The sequence below is a fragment of the Gadus morhua genome, chromosome 5, assembly GCF_902167405.1.
Source record: "Gadus morhua chromosome 5, gadMor3.0, whole genome shotgun sequence".
NCBI lineage: Eukaryota > Metazoa > Chordata > Actinopteri > Gadiformes > Gadidae > Gadus > Gadus morhua.
The window spans coordinates 4,281,428-4,289,508 of NC_044052.1; the positions used below are offsets into that span (position 1 = coordinate 4,281,428).

At 45.8% G+C, this 8,081-nt stretch overlaps 1 long non-coding RNA gene across 1 annotated transcript in view; it reads left to right on the forward strand.

The window, feature by feature from the left end:
- Positions 1-7,770: 7,770 nt before the first annotated feature.
- LOC115544546 (uncharacterized) overlaps positions 7,771-8,081 on the forward strand; it is a 3,909-nt gene continuing 3,598 nt past the window's right edge. Inside the window, exon 1 of the long non-coding RNA XR_003976907.1 lies at positions 7,771-8,081. This exon is cut by the window's right edge and continues 961 nt beyond it. This is a non-coding gene — a long non-coding RNA (uncharacterized LOC115544546).

Sequence of the window (8,081 nt, forward strand, 5' to 3'; positions counted from 1 at the left end):
GATTTGACCTGAGCAAGTGTCGGGGGCAAGGATATGACGGCGCGTCTAACATGAGTGGAGTATATTCAGGTGTGCAGGCCAGGATCAAGGAGATGGAGCCGCTTGCCAAATATGTGCACTGTGCTGCACACAACCTGAATCTGACACTGGATGTCTCCGTAAAATATATTGCAGAGCGGCATCGATTTTATGACACTGTTGAGGGTCTTTATACTTTTTTTTGGCCAAAGTATTAAGGGATGGGCACTCCTTTCTGGTATCATTTCATCTGAACTCTCAAAGCATGGTAACGTTTCTCTAAAACGTCTCTGCCCCACCAGGTGGTCCTCAAGGGATGATGCCCTTGCTGCCCTGAGGTACCGTTATGCAGATTTCATGAAAGCTTTAACAAAAATCACCCTTGTCAGCGAAAAAAGAGAGGAACGGGATGAAAAATGGAAAATTTCTGCTTTATTTTCCTTGTCGTACAGCAAACAAAAATACTGGAGAACGTGAATGCAGTGTCCTCGGTCTTGTTGCGTATTTTAAGAACATAAGCTTCCCCCACATAGCCTCTAGGAAGCAGATTCAAACACACAAGCTGTACTACCCTCACATAACCACTAGGAAGCAGGACCAAACATATAAGCCGTAAATACTATACATAGCCACAAGGGGAGCAGGACCTTACAGAAGGCTGCAATAGCTGCTCCATCCACAGAAGGCAGCACCTCAGAAAAGTGAGGGAGCCGAGGCTAATACGTCACACCGGCTCCGCCCACTTCACACAGGCCGCGTGGATTTAACCATAACAGTCTACAGAGAAGTGGAACGAACCAGAAACTCTTGGTAGCTCAGACTTGCGGTAAAGAGTTTTGATCAGATGGGAGCCGCTCAGCACGTGTTCGACACACTTCCCCTCCTTTTGCTCCGCAGTTACCATACCGAAATACTTTAACAAAAAAAGTAAGTTAAAAGCGATCCGGATTGGACTACTTTCTTCGAAGAATGCTGTAGTCTCCTCAAAAACATAATTCAGACCCTCTCTGCATACCGACATGACTTTGACCAGGTCAAGCGCACCGCTCAAAATCTGGCTGCAAAATGGGGAGTACAGAGCGAGTTCATGGAAATGCGCCGAGGAAGAGTGAAACGCCACTTCGATGAACTCTGTGAAGATGAAAGGCTTAGTAATGGAGAAAGCTATTTCAGAATAAATGTCTTCAACGCCAGCCTGGACATCATTATCAGCCAGCTTTCACAGAGATTAATTTCTATGCGTGAAACTAACGAGGTGTTCCACGCTATCCAGCCGGGCACACTGAACAAAGCGCAGGATGACGCACTTCACCAGGACGCACGGCGCCTCGCGGGCCACTACAGCAGGGATTTATCCTCAAGTTTCCCCGACCAACTCCTTGCATTCAGAGCCTGCTTTAAGTCTGAAATAGCAAAAGAGCCAACTGTGAAGGATCTGGCTAAGATGCTAATTGTGGAAAACAGCACCATGGCAGCATCATTTACTGACGTTTGCACTGCATTACTGTTATATCTCACCATACCTGTCACTGTCGCGACTGCAGAGCGCTCATTCTCCAAACTCAAGTTGATAAAGACTTATTTAAGGAGCAGCATGGGACAAGAAAGACTCAGTGTACTGCCTATACTCTCTATTGCGAACGGCAGAGCGAGGACTTTGGACCTGAGCAGTGTCGTAAATGACTTTGCTGAGCGCAAGGCCCGTAAGATGAGCTTCGAAGAAGTCAGTACAGCTTCTCTTTTTTCTGAAGTGGAACGTGTGTAGCTTTGTTAGTGTCAGCTATATTTGAATGTTTGGAGGCATCATCAGGCTGTGGTAGTTTGAGCCCAGGTCAGGGCAGGCTTGTTAGATAAGTGTTGATTTGAAGCTTCGGCCGCAGTCCGTGGTGCTGAAAGGATGGCTTGCAGGATGAGTGTGTGTGTGGTGGTGTCTTTATCATTTGTTTACCCATGTGTGATTGCTACCCCTACTCTCATTGGCTGAATCGTTGAGAACGTTTTAGACTCAATCAATATAAGGTTGCGGGGAGACAAAGCTCTGTTGGCTTTTATGTTTTATTTTCGTAATGGTAGGAAAAAACAATACCTTATTAAAGCATGCAATTGTGATGTAGAGCAAAATAAAAAGAAAACAAAGTGCTTGCATGATATTGAAGCCGACAGCGATCGTTAGTTAACTTGTGTGCTGTCTTGTCATTTGTTTACCCATGTGCCATGGCAACGCGATGCTACCTGCTGTAGTAGTACTCTCATTGGCTGAATCTTTGAGAACGTTTTAGACTCAATCAATATAATGTTGCGGGAAGACGAAGCTCTGTTGGTTTGTATATTTTATTTTCGTAATGGAGGGAAAAACAATACTTTATTAAAGCATACAATTGTGATGTAGAACAAAATAAAAATAAAACAAAGTGCTTGCATGACATTGAAGCAGGTAGCAACGCGATTGCTACCTGCTGTAGTAGTAATCTCATTGGCTGAATCTTTGGGGGGGACACAAAAAAGAAATTTGCACCGGGGCCATCACCATGATGTTACGCCACTGTCTCCTCTTATGACGACGTACAGGGAAAATTCCAAAACGGAGCATCTGAGCTTCATTTTTTCAAAGCCCAAGCAGAATGCCTAGTGCTCGTTTTACACCCAACCCAATTTCTAGCTACTGGGGGAGCATATGTAGCCTGGGTATACCCATGCTGCCTTACGCGCAATTTCATTTAGCGCTGCTAGGCAGCCTGGATACCATGGATCCGATTTTCACCTGAGACAGGGAACCAATCACAGAACGGGGAGGGATGGCAAGACGATGACGACATCATTGCGACACACCGAAGCTTGTAGTTTACGGATCCAAAATGGCAGCAGACGCGTTACCTTTCGATGCAGCCTTACCCTGCGTTCACACCAAAGATGCAAAAAGTTGCCGCGCAGCAAGATCCCATTCAAAGTGAATGTAGAGACGCGTTGCAGGTTTGCTGCCGGAGCACTTGCTGCCGAGAAAACCGGCAGCAAAATTTGATTTGCGGCGGGGCAAAATTTGATTTGCAGCGCAGCACGCCTGTGCCCGCTGCCGGGCACGGGCGGCGGGCGCGTTCACGTCTTTTGCGGCGCGACAAATGCTGCTCGAGTGGAAATATTTAAACATTTCGGCAGCAAACGCGTGATGACAGCCAATCAGCGTTCAACAGCGTTGCCACTGAGGAGTTGCCACTGAGTGACATGCCGTAACAGCCAATCAGTGTTACTCCCTTGGAGTGACCTAGAGTTCACTACCGTTACATTTATTTAGTAACTCGAAAAAACCCACAAATCAGCATTCTGTGTTTACAGTTAAACTAAACTATGAGTATGCTAAAGGGCTAGAATAACAACCCCAAACAAAACCCAGTTGGGTGCCAGGCAGCACCAGCCTTCCAGGCTCCGAATGGTCTCATGAACCCATAAACGACGGGCATTCCGATGTCTCTCCCTCTTCCACAACAGGTAAAGACATGCAATGCTCGTAATGTCGGCCATGGTTGTGAATGAATTCAGAAGCACCGCGGGCAAAACTTGCCGTGCCGCAAAACTTCCCGCGCTGCAAAACTGCTGCGCCGCAAAACCTTTGCTGCGCCGCAAAACCTTTGCTGCGCCGCAAAACTTGATTTTCTGCGCCGCAAAACTTCGGCGACAACGTGTTCGGGCAGCAAATGCATCTTTTGGTGTGAACGCAGGGTTAAGGTACGGCCACACCAACCGCGTTACTCGCGTTTGGGGCGTCGAAAATCGGCATTTTTGCATAGGGAACCATTGGTATAGGCGTGTAGAAGCACACGTGTTGAAGCGTCGCGTAACCCTGCGTTCACACCAAAAGATGCATTTGCTGCCCGTACGCGTTGTCGCCAAAGTTTTGCGGCGCAGCAACGGTTTTGCGGCGCAGCAAAACTTCTGCTGCGCCGGTGCCGCAAAAGTTTCTCCTCCCCTGGCCAGGCATTTGGCTCAGCTCAGTGACACACACACAATGATACACAATACCCAACCCAAACAAAACCAGAAAAAACATGACACGGCAACATTGCCCAATGTTGTCACAATGAACATGGGACAACGGCAGAGGACATGTTTATTTCCAAATGTCTGCAAGGTTTGGTTTACAAGCGAGATAGTAAAGTGGTGCAAAACAGTTAAATTATTCACCCACGTAAACACGTTACCTACTGTTACCATTGGGCCATCGTAACAAATCGCCTGCTCGGCATGCCATGCATATATGGATGCAGATTTGAAGGGGACGCAAAACACAGCTTTGGCAACGCTGTTGAACGCTGATTGGCTGTCATCACGCGTTTGCTGCCGAAAAGTTGAAATATTTCAACTCGAGCATCATTTGTCGCGCCGCAAAATACGTGAACGCGCTGCAAATCGAATCTTGCCTCGCCGCAAATCAAATCTTGCTGCCGGTTTTCTCGGCAGCAAAGCCGCTACGCGTCTCTACATTCACTTTGAATGGGATCGTGCTGCGCGGCATCTTTTTGCATCTTTTGGTGTGAACGCAGGGTTAGACGCGGCAGACGCACGTAATTACGCACGTAAACGCAGTAACGCGCCCAACGCACCAACGCCCGGAGTTCAAAAAATTAAACTTTCAACGCTCCAACACAGACACATATGATAGACATTCGTAGGGCGTAAGATCATTGCCACGCTAAGTATGGAATTTACCAAAACGTACTTATACTTAGGAATGCATGTAAATTTAAGCACAGCTCTGGCCATGCTTACGAACAGAATTGTAAGCAAGGAAGCCATTAATCATGTGTCAATTCTAGAGATACGAGCGGCCCAGGTGTTCGAGAAACCCAGACGCTCAAGGCCACAAAAACAAGTGTAATTCCAGAGCGGTAGAATAGCGATATAAAAGAGCAACTTTCGGCGTTAAACTCTTTCATTACCAAGAAGGATGTCTCTGCCCTGCTACCAACAGGCTTTGATGCACATCTCAAACATGAAAAAATTAATGTGTGGTTCCCAGACCTCATCTCAATGTAGATTGAGATGAGGTCTGGCATAAGCCATGCTAGAGCATAGATAGGGTAGGGGAACTCATCTTAATGTTAGAAAACCTCAGAATGCGAGATTATCATGCCATAGGATCTATAAAGTCCCATAAAGCCTGTGGGCCTGACCGAATCAGAAGTGAGATGCTTAAACATAGCACAACTGCATTGCATATTGCAAAGCTCAAATTTTTCAACCTTGTTCTGTCTTGTTACATAATTCCCACATTCATACCAACAGGCCACATATGTCCTTGCCAATTAGAGAGGCTTCTTTCTCATCCTAGGGAGGGATCGTGAGCCTAGGGATGCATCCAGCTCATACAGGAAGCCATTCATCATGTGTCAATTCTAGAGATACGAGCGGCCCAGGTGTTCGAGAAACCCAGACGCTCAAGGCCATGTTACGTATTTTAAGTACATAAGCTGCTCCCACATAGCCATGAGGAAGCAGGATCGAACACACAAGCTGCATTACCCTCACATAGCCACTAGGAAGCAGGATCGAACACTTAAGCTGCAATAACTACTCCAGCCACAGATGGCAGCACTTTTAGACAGGGGCGGAGCCATTACGTCACCCCGGCCACGCCCACTTCACATAGGCCACGCCCACTCGACGGGAAAAAGCGCGTGTTTGAGTTGGAGAAGACAGAGACTATAGGTCAGGGGTTCTCAAACTATATGGGGCCGGGGACCCCCCCATAGGGCAGAAATTATTTCAAGGACCCCCTCATAACCGCAACACAAATGTAATCATATAGGCTCATGTCTATTTTTTCTGTTAGATGCTTTTGAACTCTTTTATGCTTCAATCATTCAGTGCTAATACCACAATAGTGTTAAATAAGCATTTTATTGTATTTTGGCATAACTTTACAATATGTAAATAGATTTTACTTTTTTATAAATGTATGTATAAAAATTTCACACACACACACACACACACACACACACACACACACCCCAAACAAAACATGACACGGCAACATTGCCCAATGTTGTCACAATGGACATGGGACAACGGCAGAGGACATGTTTATTTCCAAATGTCTGTAAGGATTGGTTTACAAGAGAGATAGTAAAGTGGTGCAAAAAAGTTAAATTATTCACCCAGGTAAACACGTTGCCTACTGTTACCAATGGTCCATCGTAACAAATCGCCTGCTCGGCATGCCATGCATACAGGGGCGGGCCGTACTATTAGGCAAACCAGGCATTTGCCTGGAGCCCCGGGCCCCATAGAAGGTTTTTGGGGACCCCAATTTTTTTTTTTTTTTTTTTTTTTTTTTTTCACGATAAAACATTAAGAACAGTTTCTTATTTACAATATTGATCTGGTCAAGAGGGCCCCAATGCATATATTTTGTCCCCATATTTATTATTTTTATAAAAATCTCTTCACAATAGTAGCATCGGGATGTCTAATTATTACTCATGTTTTGACGATCTTTCCGTGTGCACCCCCCTTCAGTCTGCACTACATGGACTATTCCATGTTACGCGCATCACGCTCATCATGCGTATGCGGAAATTATGTCAAATTCAAAACAGTAAGCCGTAAGAGAGAGAGAGAGAGAAATCGAGTGAGACATAAATCGAGTGAAACATGAAGCGATCGTACGAAAGCGGGTCACATAAAAAGAAAGACCAAAGGCAGGACTTTCTTTCAAAGCTGCCAAAGCTATCAAGCTGTTTTACAGCCACCGCAGTGGCAGCGGGACTGTCGGCGGATCAAGAGCAGCCGTCAACGTCGTTTGCTGTCACGTTACTGCTCCTTTCATTCCAAGTGGCTCTGGCTCAGCCAGCAGCGATGCTAATGACGTGTGTCAACAAACTGACGGAGATGATGCACAACTTGTAGTGAATATTTCTCACTCTCCTTCTTCCACTTTGGTTATTGAAATTTATGACAATAACGATAACAATGACTGCGAGACACATATTCCTGTGGATGACCCAGCACTCTGGCCCAAGCTGCTGTGTCTTGGGCAGGTGCACACATATTCTTGTGGATGACCCAGCACTCTGGCCCAAGGGCCGCAGATTCACAAAAGCATACTATTACATAGTAATGAAAAATGGTGAGAGGGTGAACAGGTCTTGGTTAATCTACAGTGAAAGTGCAAAAAAAGTGAAAGTTTTTTGCTTTTGTTGTTGCCTTTCTGGAAAACAAAAACAACTGAGTGAGGAAGGATTTAAAGACTAGAATAACCTTGCAATGCATCTAATCAACCATGAAAGGTCTGAAGAGCACAGGAAATATAGTGATAGCTGGACGCAGCTATCAGTGGGTTTCCAGTAGTGGTTTCCAGTAGCTCACAGCAGATAGCTGCTGTGAGCTACTGGAAACCCTCAGGTAAATGAGGACTTATGGTTAACAGTCAGTGTAATGTGTCAACATAACTAATCTTATTGTTTTGTATGTTATTCTCAATTTGTAAATAGATAATTAACATTTGCATGAAAGAAGGATAGTGACTTTTGTTCATCCCTTGTATGGAGTATCTCATTATGCGATATAAGGTACTGAGACCGGTAGATGCAGGGGCCCCCAAATGACTGTTCGCCTGGAGCCCCCAAAGGGCTAAGTTCGCCACTGCATGCATATATGGATGAAGCTTTGAAGGGGACGCAAAACACAGCTTTGGCAACGCTGTTGAACGCTGCTTGGCCGTCATCACGCGTTTGCTGCCGAAAAGTTGAAATATTTCAACTCGAGCAGCATTTGACGCGCCACAAAATACGTGAACGCGCCTGCAGCGCGGGCACGGGCGTGCTGCGCTGCAAATCAAATCTTGCCACGCTCGAGCATGCGTTGACAGGTTGACGCAATGTTAACAGAGTTGCTATTGGCCGAAAATTAAAGCAGGGGGAGGGCTGAACACAATGCGCCTGTTTAATTGGCTTTTATTTAGTTATTTAGGTGCGAGATGTGAAGGTAAAGCCTGAGGGAGTTTGACGTAATGTAAAAGCCGAGTGTTCATTGATTTAACGTTACGCCGACGGGAGTAATGACGACCGGCC